This window comes from Rattus norvegicus, chromosome 5 (genome assembly GCF_036323735.1).
Source record: "Rattus norvegicus strain BN/NHsdMcwi chromosome 5, GRCr8, whole genome shotgun sequence".
NCBI lineage: Eukaryota > Metazoa > Chordata > Mammalia > Rodentia > Muridae > Rattus > Rattus norvegicus.
This window is the reverse complement of record NC_086023.1, coordinates 21,841,619-21,858,183: the sequence shown is the minus strand read 5'-3', so window position 1 is coordinate 21,858,183 and position 16,565 is coordinate 21,841,619.

The following is a 16,565-nucleotide window of genomic DNA, read 5'->3' as shown; positions in this document are numbered from 1 at the left end:
CCCATAGCTTCTAAATGAAAACTACATTTCAGAGTTCTGCTGGGACGTGAGATAAATTAGAAGATAAAATCACCTACTACCCACAACACCCAAAGGAAACCCAACTCCCAGGTGCTCTGAAACACCCCAGATCACAGGATCACAGAGGAATCTGCACTCCCAGAAGACCAGACACAATCAGGAGCACTGGAGCTCTGACACACTCAAGATCACAGTTGAGGCCACAACATCTTTCTGAACATCCAGCATAACTGGCACCCCCAACAGGAACCAGGGAAACAAAAACCCTTGAACAGACAGAGGCACAGGTTCCTTCCAGCTTGCATCTGTGCCTGGAGCAAATCCAAGGAACTGATTCCCCACCTACTCTTGCAACACCCAGAGAAAGCTTGACTCCCAGGATCTCTGATACACCCAGGACCTCAGGATCACAAGATGCAGAATCATGTGATCACAGAAACAGCTGAACTCTGAGGAGTTCTGACACAACCATGATCACAGGAGGGACAGGCTCCAGTCAGAGACAGCAAGGGCAGGTAGAACTAGAGATAACCAGATGGTGAGAGGTAATTGAGAAAACATAAGCAAGAGAAACCAAGGCTACTTGGCACCATGAGAACCCAGGAAATCACAAAGGGAGATAATCCTGGAGACAGAAAATCTAGGAAAAAATCAGGAGCCATAGATGCAAGCATCACCAACAGAATACAAGAGATAGAAGAGAGACTCTCAGGGGCAGAAGACACCATAGAAAACATTGACACAATAGTCAAAGAAAATGCAAGAAGCTCCTAACCCAAAACAACCAGGAAATCCAGGACACAATGGGAAGACCAAATCTAAGGATAATAGGTTTAGAGGAGAATGATGGACCAACTTAAAGGGCCAGTAAATATCTTCAACAAAATCATAGAAGAAAACTTCCCTAACCTAAAGAAAGAGATGCCCCTGAACATACAAGAAACCTACAGAACTCCAAATAGATTGGACCAGAAAAGGTGGAAGGGAGTAGGTAGGTAGGTGGGGGAATGCCTTTATAGAAGCAGGGGAAGGGAGATGAAATAGCAAGTTTCTGGAAGGGAAATCGGAAAAGGGGACAACATCTGAAATGTAGAGATAGATAGATAGATAGATAGATAGATAGATAGATAGATAGATAGATAGATAGATAGATAGATAGGTAGGTAGGTAGGTAGGTAGATAGATAGATAGATAGATAGATAGATAGATAGATAGATAGATAGATATATAGATAGATGATAGATAGATAGATAGATAGATAGATAGATAGATAGATAGATAGATAGGGGGAGGTATGTAGATAGATAGATAGATAGATAGATAGATAGATAGATAGATAGATAGATAGATAGATAGATGATAGATAGATAGATAGATAGATAGATAGATAGATAGACAGATAGATAGATATAGAGATACAAAGATAGAGATATCCAATAAAAAAGAAACCAAAAAGCTCCAGAAGTTAGAATCCAGAGAACTAATAACTCTTTTAGAAAATGGGGTATAGAGCAAAACAAAGAATTCTGAACTGAGGAATACCAAATGACTGAAAAGTACCTAAAGAAATGTTCAACATCCTTAGTTACCAGGAAAATGCAAATCAAAACGACCCTGAGATTCCACCCCACCTCAGTCAGAATGGCTAAGATCAAAAACTCAGATGACAGCAGATGCTGGTAAGGACGTGGAGAAAGAGGAACACTCCTCCATTGCTGGTGGGGTTGCAAGCTGGTATAACCACTCTGGAAATCAGTCTGGAAGTTCCTCAGAAAACTGGACATAGTACTAACTGAGGACCCAGCTGTATCACTTCTGGGCATATACCCAAATGATGCTCCAAGATATAACAAAGACACATGTTCCACTATGTTCATAGCAGCCTTATTTATAATAGCCAGGAACTGGAAAGAACCCAGATGCCCTTCAACAGAGGAATGGATACAGAAAATGTGGGACATCTACACAATTGAGTACTACTCATCTATCAAAAACAATGACTTCATGAAATTCACAGACAAGTGAATGGAACTAGAAAATATCATCCTGAGTGAGGTAACCCAATCACAAAAAAGTAACCACCCCACAGGAAAGGGAATAACATTTGAAATGCAAATAAAAATATCCACTAAAAAAAGATGTTAAACTGGGATGTAGCTCAGTGGTTCAACACGTATATGTAAGGACCTGTGTTGATGCCTAGTCTTCCCCCCATGATTAAGATGTGTGTGTTTTATTTAGAGATTGATAATTTTGCTAAAGAGCAAGAGAAAAATACTTTAAAATGCCAGAATAAGTTTTCCTTTAGTATGAGAATAAAAAAAATCACCCATAAATGTGCTTTGAAGTTGACACCAAATGACTTTTCTATGAGGTTATTTGGGCAATCGAGGAACTTTCTGCCTGTTACAATGCCAGCATTGTTGATGAGGACAGAGACGTCACCAACTTCTTTCTTAACCTGGATTGGATAAGAAGAGGGCCATCATCAGACTAGTAATTCTGTATATAATCACTCTCCCAATAGTTATACACTCTTGATCCTTACTGCAGGCTGGAATTGTGTGCTCTTTGCAGAGTCCTCACCGTACTAGATGGCTAAGCTCAATGCTCTGCACTCATTCTCTTCTCTCTCCAGTACTGAGGTGAATGTTGAAAAGCCACTTTCCATCTCCATTCCAACATCTTACTGCCTATGCTCGTCATCTTGTTTTACATCGTTGCATTGGGAACATATCATTCAGCCAAGTGACATATATATAAAATCAGCTTTATTACCACCAAACAGATTACAGACCCCAATTTGGCATACACAGATTTAGGGAGAAGGCAGGAGCCAATGGGAAGAAAGATAATATACACTTTAAACACAAGGCAGATTAGAATCTGCCTGTCTTATTTCCCTCAACAGACCTGTTTTCTTCTATCCACCTCAAAATGTTAGGAACAAGATCCATGAGTCATGTTTGTTGTTGAAATGCCAGTTTGACAAGGCATCTGATCACTGTTACTTTAGAACTCAAGGTCCCAGGTGACACAGTGGTACCTTTGCCTCTAACAAGCCTTCAGTTAGTCATCTTGTCTTCTAGTGGGCATGAGCCTTTCCAGGATGATGAGAAGGCTGTTACTGTCCCTAAGTTTTCCTTTGTGTTCTGAAGTTTCCGTTGTGTTCAGTCCAATTCAGATCATACAGTATCTCCACTGACTGTCCAAAAAGAGACCTTCCAGTAGTGAACAGGAAACAGGAGTCACAGGATGGCCTGTGACAGGACATGTCCTGTCTACTTTTGCTCCCAGAGCTAAGGTTGTCCCACAGTCCTGCAGACCCAAAACCTGCTCTTGCTGGTCTCCCAGAAGCACTCTCACTCCTAAGATCACAGACTCACAGACTCACAGGCTCAGAGGCCCACAGGAGGGACAAGTTTCAGTCAGAGACAACAAGACCAACTAACATCAGAGATAACCACGACAAGCACCTAAGCAACAGAAACCAAGACTACTTGGCATCATCAGAGCCCAGTTCTCCCACCAAAGCAAATACTGGATAACCAAACACACCAGAAAAGCAAGATTTGGATTTAAAAATCACACCTCATGATGGTGATAAAGGTCTTTCAGAAGGACATAAATAACTCCCTTAAAGAAATATAGGACATCACAGGTAAACAAGTAAAAGCCCTTAAAGAGGAAACACAAAAATTCCTTAAAGAGTTATATGAAAACACAACCAAACAGGTGAAGGAACTGAAAAAAAAATCCAAGATCTAAAAATGGAAATAGAAACAATAAAGAAATCACAAAAGAAGACAGCCCTAGAGATAGAAGACCTAGGAAAGAGATCAGGAATCATAGATGCAAGGATCACCAATAGAATAGAGAACACACCAAATAGAGAATCTCAGAGATACCACAAAACGTTGACATAATAGTCAAATAAAATGCAAAAAAACCAAAAAGCTACTAACCCAAAACATCTAGGAAATCTGGAACACAATGAGAAGACCAAATATAAGGATAATAACTATAGAAGAGAATTAAGATTCCCAACTTAAAGGGCCAGTAAGTATCTTCAACAAAATTATAGAACAAAATTTCCCTGACCTAAATAAAGAGATGCCCCTGAACATACAAGAAGCCGACAGAACTCCAAACAGATTGGACCAGAAAAGAAGTGCCTCCCATCACATAATAGTCAAAACCCCAAATATACAAAACAAAAAAAGAATATTAAAAGCAGTAAGGGGAAAGGTCAGGTAGCATACAAAGGCCATCCCAGGCTACTATATCCAGCAAAACCCTCAGTAATCATAGAAGGAGAAACCAAGAAAACAATCACTATTCCTTAATATCTCAACATCAATGGACTCAATTCCCCAATCAAAAGACATAGACTAACAGACTGGATACCTAAACAAGACCCAGCATTTTGATGCATACAGAAAATGCACCTCAGTGACAAAGATAGACACTACCTCAAAGGAAAAGGCTGAAACTTCTTTCCAAGCAAATGTCTCAAGAAACAAGCTGCAGGAGTCATGCTAATATTGAATAAAATCAACTTCCCACCAAAAGTTAACAAAAAAATAAGAAAGGACACTTCATGCTCATCAAAGGAAAAATCTACCAAGATGAACTCTCAATTGTGAACATCTATGCTCCAAATGCAAGGACAACAACATTCATAAGAGAAACTTTTCTAGAGTTCAAAGCATGCATTGCACTTCACACAATAATACTGGGAGACTTCAACATACCACTCTCAGCAATGGACAAATCATGGAAACAGAAAATAGAGACACAGCAAAACTAACAAAAGTTATGAACTAAATGGACTTGACAGATATCTATAGGACATTTCATCCTAAAACAAGAGAATATATCTTCTTCTCAGCACTGCATGGTATCTTCTCCAAAACTGACCATATAATTGACCACAAAACAGGCCTCAATAGATACAAGATGAATGAAATAATTCCATGCAGCCTATCAGATCACCATGGGCTAAGGCTGATCTTCAATAACAACAAAAACAACAGAAAGCCTACAAATACATGGAAGCTGAACAACGCTCTACTCAATGACAACTTGGTCAAAGAAGAAATAAAGAAATTAAAGACTTTTTAGAATTTAATGAAAAGGAAGTCACAACATACCCAACCTTATGGGACACAATGAAAGCAGTGCTAAGAAGAAAACTCATAGCGCTGAGTGCCTGCAAAAAGAAACAGGAGAAAGTATACAATAACAGCTAGACAGCACACCTGAAAGCTCTAGAACAAAAATAAGGAAATTCACCCAAGAGGAATAGATGGCAGGAAATAATCAAACTCAGAGCCAAAATAAACGAAGTAGAAACAAAAAGAACTATATAAAGAATCAAACTAAATCAGGAGCTAGTTCTTTGAGAAAATCGATGAGATAGATAAACTCTTAGCCAGACTAACCACGGGGCACAGAGAGTGTATCCAAATTAATAAAATTAGAAATTAAACAGGATACATAACAATAGAAACTGAGGAAATTAAAAAAATTGTCAGATGCTACTACAAAACCTTATACTCCAAAAAACTGGAAATTCTGGATGGAATGGACAATTTTCTAGACAGATATCAGGTACCAGAGTTAAATCAGGATCAGATAAACCAACAAAACAGTCCCATAACTCCTAGAGAAATAGAAGCAGTCAATAAAAGTCTCCCAACAACAACAAAAAAAAAAAAAAAAGCCCAGGACCAGATGGGTTTAGTGCTGAATTCTATCAGACCTTCATAAAAGACATAATACCAATACTCTCCAAACTATTCCACAAAAATAGAAACAGAAGGAACACTACCCAATTCCTTCTTTGAAGTCACAATTATTCTTATACCTAAAACACACAAAGAACTAACAAAGAAAGAGAACTTAATGTCAATACAAAAATACTCAATATAATTCTTGCAAACTGAATTCAAGAACACATCAAAATGATCATTCATCATGATCAAGTAAACTTCGTCCCTGGGATGCAAGGATGGTCCAATATATGGAAATTTATTAACATAATCTACTATATAAACAAACTCAAGAGAAAAAAACCATATGATCATCTCATTAAGTGCTGAGAAAGCATTTGACAAAATTCAACACCCCTTCATGTTAAAAGTCCTGGAAAGACCAAAGCAATAAACAGAAAACCAGGAGCCAACATGGAGAGAAACTTGAAGCAATCCCACTAAAATCAGGAAATAGACAAGGCTGTCCACTGTCTCCCTAACTATTAAATGTAGTACTTGAAGTGCTAGCCAGAGCGATTAAACAACTAAAAGATGTCAAAGGGATACAAATTAGAAATGAAGAAAAGTCAAATATCATTATTTGCAATGATATGATAGAATACTTAAGTGACCCAAATAATTCCACCAGAGAATTCCTATGGCTGATAAGCATCTTCAACAAAGTGGCTGGATATAAAATTAACTCAAACAAATCAGTAGCCTTCCTCTACTCAAAGAATAAATAGGCTCAGAAAGAAATTAGGGGAATGACCCCCTTCACAATAGTCACAAATAACATAAAATACCTTGGTGTGACTCAAACTAGGCAAGTAAAAGATCTGTATAACAAGAACTTCAAGTCTCTGAAGAAAGAAATCGAAGAAGATCTCAAAAGATGGAAAAATCTCCCATGCTCATGGATTGGCAGGATTAATATAGTAAAAATGGCCATCTTGCCGAAAGCAATCTACAGATTCAGTGCAATCCCCATCAAAATTCCAACTCAGTTCTTCATAGACTTAGAATGAGCAATTGGCAAATTCGTTTGGAATAACAAGAAACCCAAAATAACAAAAACTATTCTCAACAATGAAAGAACTTCTGAGGGAATCACCATCCCTGTCCTCAAGCAGTATTGTAGAGCAATAATGATAAAAATTTGTATGATATTGGTGCAGAGACAGGCATTGATCAATGGAATAGAACTGAAGACCCAGAAATGAACCCACACACCTACGGTCACTTGATTTTTGACAAAGGAGCTAAAGCTATCCAATGGAAAAATGACAGCATTTTTAACAAATAGAGCTGGTTCAACTAGGGGGCAGCATGTAGAAAAATACAAATTGACCCATTTTTATCTCCTTGTACAAAGTTCAAGTCCAAGTGGATCAAACTAATAAAAGAGAAAGTGGGGAAGAGCCTCAAATACATAGGAACAGGGGCAATTTTCTTGAACAGAACTCTAATGTTTATGCTCTTAAGGTCAAGAATCTACAAAATGGGACCTCATAAAATTGCAAAGCTTCTGTAAGGCAAAAGACAGTGTCATTAGGACAAAACAGCAACCAACAGATTGGAAAAAGACCTTTACCAGTCCTACATCTGATAGAGGGCAAATATCTAATATATACAAAGAACTCAAGAAGTTAGACTCCTGAGAATCTAATAATCCTATTAAAATGGGGCATAGATCTAAACAAAGAATTCTTGACTGAGGAATGCTGAATGAATGAAAAGCACCTAAAGAAATGTTCAACATCCCTAGTCATCAGGAAAATGCAAATCAAAACAACCGTGAAATTCTACCTCACACCAGTCAGAATGGATAAGATCAAAAACTCAAAAAAAAAAAAGCATCAAAAACTCAGATGACAATAGATGCTGGCAAAGATGTGGAGAAAGAGAAACATTCTTCCATTGTTGGGATTGCAAGCTGGTACAACCACTCTGGAAATCAGTCTGGAAGTTCCTCAGAAAAGTGGACATAGTACTACCTGAGGACCCAGCTATACCACTTCTGGGCATACACCCAAAAGATGCTCCAACATACAACAAAGACACATGCTCCACTATGTTCATAGAAGCCTTATTTACAATAACCAGAAGCTGGAAAGAACATAGATGTTTTTGAAGAGAGGAATGGATACAGAAAATGTGGTACATCTACACAATTGAGTACTACTCAGCTATCAAAAATAATGACTTCGAGGAGAGAGCTGAGAGACAGAAGGGACAGAGTCAGAGCCCAAAGGAACCGACAGCCCCGTAGCTCCTCAGGGAAGTGGGTAGGGGTAGAGTAGAACAGGAGAAATCAGTTGAAGCGATGGACTAGGACAGATTTTGTGGGAAGAGGAGTGGCAGTGCCTTTAATAGAGATTAATGTCTTGTGTGGTCACATGGAGTTCTGGAGGGTGTAGTGAGCTCCAGGAGCCAGAGAAGTGTTAATGGAGTAGACAAGGAAGGAGAGGCAAATGGTTAAGGCACATGGAGAGAAGAAGCAGCTAAGAGTCAGAGTCTAGCATTTAGAGCCAAATTTGGTTAGTGGCAGAAGCCAGCAGAAACAAATGATTCATGTTTATCTCAAGAGAATCAGATCAGCAGCCTGGTTTGGAGGGGCCAAGTCCTTGAAAGGGAGCTCATATATGCCAACCCTGTGGTTTCTGCAGCAGATGAATGAAACACTGAGGACAAGACCCCTCCAAGCTGTCTTTCAGAAGGTGCTGGCAGTTTATCTCCCACACAGAGTATACTTTGCTCCAGAATCACAAGAGCTAATGAAAAAGGCCTAGTGGCAATTAGAGGTGCCGTCTCATCTTTTCCAGTGGAGCCCAGATCAGCAATGATCTCTTTATACATTCAAGCTACTCAGATAGCTCTTTATGGAGGCACTCAGAGCTATGAGTTTTCCTCTTAGCACTACTTTCATTGTGACCCATAAGTTTGGCTGCGTTGTACCTTCATTTTCAATGAATTCTAGAAAGTCTTTAATTTCCTTCATTATCATTTCCTGACCCAGTGGTTATTAAGTAGAGAGTTGTACACTTTCCCTGAGTTTATAAGCTCTCAGCTGTTTCTGTTGTTGAAGTCCAGATTTGGTCCAGAGTGGTCTGATAAGATACAGGGGTGTTTCAATTTTCTTGTATCTGTTGAGACTTGTTTCATGACTGAGTTTATGGCCAGTTTTGGAGAAGGTTCCATGAGGTTCTGAGAAGTATTTTTTTTGTGTGTTTGGTCAAAGTGTTCTGTAGATATCTGTTAGGTCCATTTGTATTGTAATGTCATAACATCAATTAGTTCAATTTGGTGGCTTGTCAGAAAATTGGGAATAACTTTACCTCAGGATCCAGCTATCCCATTCATGGGCACAAGGACACTTGCTCAACTATGTTCATAGCAGCTTTATTCATAATAGCCAGAAACTGGGAACAACCTAGATGTCTCTCGACAGAAGAATGAATTTTTTAAAAAATGTGATACATTTATACAATGGAATACTGCTCAGCTATTAAGAATGAGGACATCCTGGGTTTTCCAGGCAAATGGGTAGAACTAGAAAATACCGTCCTGAGTGAGGTAACTCAGACTGAAAAAGGTATGTACTCACTTAAAAGTGGTTATTAGCCATAAAGTACAGAATAACCATGCTGCAATCCACAGATCCAAAGAAACTAAGTAAAAAAGAGGGACCAAGGGATGATGCTTGAATCTCATTCAAAAAGGGAAATAAACTAAACATCAGAGGTTGATAGAGGAAGGCAACTGGGTGGGAGAGGGTATGGGGAGTGGGGAATAGGAATGAAAATCAGGTTGAATGGAGGTTCAGCAGGAGAGAGCTGGGAGGAAGAAGGGTAATTGGTGAGTGGGGAGCATCTCTGGGACAATAAGGGAGGTTCCTGTGAGTCTCTGGGGATGGCCATAGCTGAAACTCCTAACAGCTATGGATGTGGAGACTGAAGTAGCCACCTTCTGTAGCCAGGAAGGATTTCCAGTAGGGAAGGGGACACCAACTCACCCACAAATCTTTCAACACAAAATGTGTCCTGCCAAAAAATACACAGGGATAAAAGTGGAACAGAGATTGAAGGAATGTCCAACCAATGACTGGCCCAACTTGAGACTCATTCCAGGGGAGAGAGCCAAGCTTTGACACCACTAATGACAATTTGCTATGCTTGCAGACAGGAGCCTAGCATAACTGTCCTCTGAGAGGCTGCATCCAATAGCTGATGGGAACAGTTGCAGAGACCCACAGCCAAACATTTGACAGAGCTCAGGGAGTCTTGTGGAGGAGTTGGGGATAGGATTGAGAGAGCAAGAAAGGTCAAAGACAAGAAGAAATACAGAGTCATCAACTAATCTGGGCCCATGGGAACTCACAGAAACTGAACCACAAGCCAAATAGCATATAAGAAATAGACCCTGCATATTTGCAGAAGATGTGCAGCTTGGTATTCATATGGGTCTCCTAACAATTGGAGGGGGCTATCACTAATTCTGTTGCCTGCCTTTAGAACCCCTTCCCCTAGCTGGACCTCCTTATCAGGCCTCAGTAGGAGAAGATGCATTTAGTGTTACTACAACTTGATGTCCAAGGCAGATTGGTACCTATGGGGGGGAGGAGGTGGCTTGCCCTTCTTTGAGGAGAAGAGGGAGAAAATTGGAGACAGGGATTCGTGAAAGTGGGATTGGAAAGAGAAGAGGTAGAAGGCCTTCTATCAGGGTATAAAGTGAATTAATTAATTACAGTAAAAAATTGGGGGGAAAGGGATTTATGCCTGGGAGTTTCAAATGCTTGTGAGTTGGAAGCATGGCAAAGCAGTCGTATATTTTTGTCTAAAGTACTCAAATGGAGAGAATAGATAAAACTGAAAAACGGGCCATTCATGTATTTTCTACTGCTTTAAAAAACTTAGACTGGAACAACACAAAAAGAAGCCATCTATTTCTAACCGTCACTGAGGCCATGACAGCCTTCTTGGTGCACCCCACTGTGGTGCTGGACACCAGTTCCTTCCTCCCCAGGTCCCACTCTGAAAAGGAAATGCAGGCCCATGTTAGTGCTTTGCACCACAGCTAATTTTGGTTTTGCTCTTGCTGACCCCAGACGCTTCTTGGATGGCTGGATCACCCAAGAGTCCTTCACATTCTATAAGGAAGAATGAGGCTGAGTCTGAAAAGAGGTACGGTAGCCAAGCGGCCTGGAAACCAGGAGACCTCATGCCTTTCTTAGGCAGACGAGTTTGAGGACGAAGACACATTCAAAGGCCAGGGAACCACTTTTCTTAAAGTCCTTTAATTCTTTTAATATTATCCCAGCCTATAGTCCTTAACCTTCCCCATTTGTGTCCCAAAGTGTGAGATGAAGACAACTGTCATTCCTGTGTGCCCTGCTTGGAGTCTCCCAGGACAATCTGTGTGCTACTGAAAACATCAAATGTGTTTGAAAACTGACTTCTATTTTTGGCTGTTGGGATGGCTACATGTTTGGAGAAAGTCTTCTGGCATTAGATTTGAAAATTATATATATATATATATATATATATATATATATATATATATATATATCTTAAGCCTTAAATATAATTGGCTGAACATTTGGGAAAATAAATTAACCAAGGCAAACACCAGGGAATTAAGTCCAATTAAAGCTGGTGCTTGTCAGGGGGCGATGGGCAAGGTATATGACTATCACAGGTATGCCTCCATGCATCATCTGCCACTGTTGCAGAATACCACATATCTGGTAAAATACAGAGAAAATGAATGTCTTTCTTTCGGGTCTGGTGATGGGGAAATCACCAGCATGGGGAGAAGTGATGTCAGCAAATTCTCACATGGTGATGGTTACTGCATGAGAGAAGCTGAGGGGCTGTGTGTTCGTGTCTGATCTCCTTAAGTCATTATTCCTATAATAAGGGACCTCTCATAAAAGTTCAAAGTACCTCCTCCACCTACCTCGAGAACCCGAATGTAGGAGTTACCTTTCCCGCTAAGGACAGCTTCAGTCCTGGCAACCTGTAAAGTGAAAAAGGGAAGACTCAAACGCATTCATAGGAAAAGAGAAGCCTGGGAAGTTCAGACTATCAAATGGTTGAATGCAGCAATGGGAATGCTGAGGGACAGCCATCAAGAGACACATCAAATAGGGAGGCTGAGGGATAGCCTTCAAGAGACACATGGAAAAAGCTTCTCATCTCAGGTATATGTGAACAAAGTAAAATGGAAAACACAATCCTGGGGGTCATCACATGCGGTAAGTATCCAAATCTTTATAATTTCATTTCTACTACCCAGTACATTTTAAGCCATAACGTGGTTTAAAACATCTGCAACAGAACTTCTTGGTCAAGGTATTAATTTGAATTAGGTTGAATCAAGGAATTAACTTAAAGAGTTGCACAACACGATTATCTTCAGGCTAGGTGCTTAAAATGCACGAGCTGTTTTTATTACAGTGCAGTAAAACCAAGGAAGGCAGACAAAGGGGAGAGTCTGCCCTGCTCCTCTCCCTGAACACCTAGTCTCTGATCATTCTTTCCAAAACCAATACAAACAGCTGATGTTCTTTGTTAGTAGCATGTTCACTGAATCCAAAGAGAAAAGAAAAGAAATCGCAGAGGAAAAAAGGAAAACAAGGAGGGGGAAACTGGGCCATGGGACACTGGCTCTGTCTGAATTATCATCCACCCGTGCTCCAAACACAGCAATCTAGGTCAAATCCGCATAAATTCATTACCATGCCATTCACACTGCAATTACTCGGGGGTTGGGAGGGGAGGATTGTTAGCAGTGATAATGATCTTGAAATAAATAGAGGAGCCAGAACCAGCATATAACAATACATCTTTTTGTGTTGGAGTGAGGTGGAATGAATGCTTGGCTTCCTGCCCCGCCATCCTGAGAAACGTAGTTTGTAGTGAAATCCAGTCATGTGCCTGTTCCTATCGCTACCTTCCTCCAGTCTCAGTTTTCTGAAATGTCTGCATCTCTTTGCTATGCATACCGGGTGAGGTGACAGAACACACACCCTCCACCCACTCGGCCCCTGATGACTCACACATTTGTCCCAGTGTGATTGCAGCTCACTCTGAACCCAGCCAGCAGAGTTCCCCTCTTATCCTACTACAAGCAAAAGGGATGGTTTTTACTAATCAGTTCTCAGAATGATTTTTTTATTATCCATTCCATCCAGTACAATGTATTTTGATAAAATATATCAGCTATGACTGTCTTTCTTTCAGTATTTTATAAAGTATTTCCCCATGGATACATTCTTTAAGATGAGCCTTTTCAAATAGAAGGTATACAGGTTTAATTTTAATTTACTATTGTTTTTGATACCCCAAACTAACCAATGGCTTTTTTAAAAATATAAAACATTGTGGAAGCAAATATTAAAACACGGAAAGCGACCATCCACTCCTCTCACTCAAGCCCCTTTGGGGAATTATCATGAGAAATGTGAAGAAACTTTCAGGCTCTGATGTTCTGTGCATCTCCATGCATATTAAACATAAAAGCAAGTGAACGAATAATGCGATTGTGGAACAGACTTGATGTTTTAGAGACCCCCTGCCCGGAAGGGTAGCATGAGCCTCAGAGTTCTATTACCTGTCTATACCACAGTTAGTGAAGCAGAGGCATCTACATGGTTTCTAGCTTGTTAGCTTCCACAAACAAGCCTCGCTGGAAAAATCTCGATGTCCAGCAATTGATTCCAAGATGTAAAATAACAAGCAACAGGCATAAGTACTGTTGAATTGTCATCCACACAAGACACACCAGATCACACCCCCAGGATTCTGTTTCCTTGTCTAATGTTTTTATTTGTGGATATTGGTAGCTGGGGGTGCTGGAGGGGGTGATCCTTTCAACTGACTTTTTCTGAATAGCAGCGACCTTTAGTACCATTGGGGAAGCTTCCTGTTATCTCTGCTTGTCGGACTTGCCTGCCATCTCTCTGTCCACTTTTCCTAGTTTATCCTAACTAGTCTGTGGACGTATTACTATTTTCAACATTTTCTACTAATCTGCTAACATTTCACTTTCCTTATGTTCTTGCTGTGGAGAAGTTTGCGTGGTTTAGGTGTTTCCACATGGTTTCTGTCTTGTCTATTCCCAATTTATAAAAGTCTCCCTCCCACATTTCATTCCAGTACTCTACTAGTTCTTTGTCCTCCTCACATTCTTTTCTCCCTCTGTGCGACCCATGTCTGATTTCCATTCTTTGCCCTTCTTACTGGAACTGGTTCTTTGAGTTTCTGTGAGAAAGGATGAGTCACCTGTGTCATGCCTGTCCGATGTGTTTAGGCTCCTGGTGTCTTTTGCCTGGTTTCTGGAAATGGGATTAATTAGTTGCTGGTCTCTAGGCAGCTCTCATTTGAAGTCCCCTTTTTTGTAGTAATTCTATGCATTTAACACCTGTTACCTCTTTGGTTTCATGTCAATAGAAGGAAAGCAAGATCTAAATGCGCATGGGCAGTTCACCATCTGAAAAGAAAATATCATGTGTGTGTCCTTAGAGTAATTTTATTGTGAAATAAAAATGGATGGACATGAGACCTTTGAAGAGTGCAGACTAAAGCCCAGGCAAACAGTGCAAACCAATCAAAATGCCATTGCTTTAATAAGTGAAGGGGTGAAGTTTGCTAGATCACCGTTGCTTTAATTCCCATAGGTGAGCTTTTCATTAGACATGTGATCAAAGCATATACTTCACCTTCTATTATGTAAATAAAATTTATATTTTGTGAAGAGTGTTTTCCATAGCCTTGAAAACCTTCACTTTACCGAAACATCTAGAAACTACCCATTTGCACATAATTCTTAGAAATGAATATTCAAAGACTTACCTTAATATACTTATTTCCTGAGAAGGTTAATAGATCCAAGGATTCAATGAAAAAGTCTTTTTTACTGAAAAAAAAAATCTCTGACTCCCCGTCACCTACTTTCTCTTCTGGAAATTAACAAATAATGCCTGATTCTTTGGAGAGAATTGGGTCAGAGGCATACGCCTTTCAGGTCTGAAGTTTTGTTTTGTTTTTTCGTGTGTGTGTGTGTGTGTGTGTGTGTGTGTGTGTGTGTGTGTGTGTGCGCGCGCGCGCGCGCGCCTGTCTGTGTGTCTGTATGTGTTCATGTGTGTCTATACACATATGCTTGAGAATTATATAACTGACACCCTATATCCCAATAGGAACACACTCTTCTTTCTCAAAATAGTTGTCAGTGTGAAAGGAAACTATCCTCTGAGCGTGTATCCATACCATCCAAGACACTCCGACTGGGCTGAGCCATGCTGTCATATGTCAATTAGTCCATGAAATGTTTCCCATCATAAACTGTCCGTTTCTTTCCCTTACAGAGGGACTGTATTCAGGAGGCCTCCCTTAACTCTCAGGCTAGCAGCCCAGCCTCTGATCCTCAAGCAGAGCCTCCACACCCCAGGCCTCCAGCTACTGCAGCTACACATGCGATGCCCCACATTGCCCACACCCCTAATTTGTGGTGATGAAATTTCTAGTAATGTTCCACGAGGTCTATCCCCAATGTCTGGCCAGAATGGCATCCGAGGATTCTGCTCAGAAAGTCATGAAGGTGATAGAAGGCTATCCTTCCAGTTTTCCAGTGTCTATCCATCTGAACTCAAAGATGGGCTTTATGAGCCAGGCCCATCAGCCAGCTTCTCTTCAACCTTCAGTCTACTATCACCGCTAGGGGCTGCTCACCTATATCCCCAGGCCTGTTCTCCCTTTGCAGCTCCTTCAGGGCCCTATAGTCAAGCCACTTCTTCCTTCCAGGCTGCCTGGCTGCCCTCTTTCATGGACCCGCAGAGCATGTGAGATGACTTCTCACGAGGCAGTCATTAATGGTCTCCTATTCCACATGCCCTCCAGGAAGGACGACTAATCTAACAATGCCCACACATCACAGCTACCCAAACCTTTCCAGGCCTTGGAAAGGCTAAACACCGAAAACACACTCAAAGCTTTCCCTGCCTCTACTTTTCCAGGCTTTTTCCTTCTTGCCCAAGCCTGTCCCGGATAAAACTTGGCTAAGGCTACACACCTCTGGGTCTTACCCGGTTGCTCTGTTGCTTCCCAGTCTGGAAATGTGCATCCAAGCCTGAGCTGGTTAGTGCTCCCGGTATTTCCTGTTCGGTGTGGTGCCACCATGAAACCCTACCTATCATAAGCATTTTGGCGTCAAGACACATGAGATCACTCACTAGTTTTTCAAACTTAACTTGTTTTCTTGGCTGTTTATTATAGCAATATTCTGGTGGGGGTGGGGTGGGGAGTTGTTCACAAGTGATATTGAAGAAACAGGTTATAGTGCACAGTTTGACACTTACTCTGTTTTGATTTCTCAACTTCATTTTGTTAAAACACCTCTCTCTCCCTTGGCTACCTGCCTGAGTCAGGGGCACCACAACCACACCACCCACCCACCTCCGGGCAGATCCCAAGATAACACCCACGCTCCTTTCAGACACCTGAGACTTTGGATTCCAAGTGACAGAATCAGTGATGTGGAATTTCGTATCTGTGCCATGAGCTGCAGATAGCTGGGGCACAAGCTAGTCCCTAAACCCTGTGAAACCTTGCTTGGGCTTGCAGGCACACCTGGCCTTAGGAAATCTTTTGCCGCTGACGCTACCCTTTTTAACCCAGAAATTCTCTATTAACAATCTTGCATCCACCCTGGGCATGGGAACTTTTTAAACAATACCGGGGCACACGCCCAGTCTCCATGATCCTTACCACTTTCTCAGGAAAGGACGCC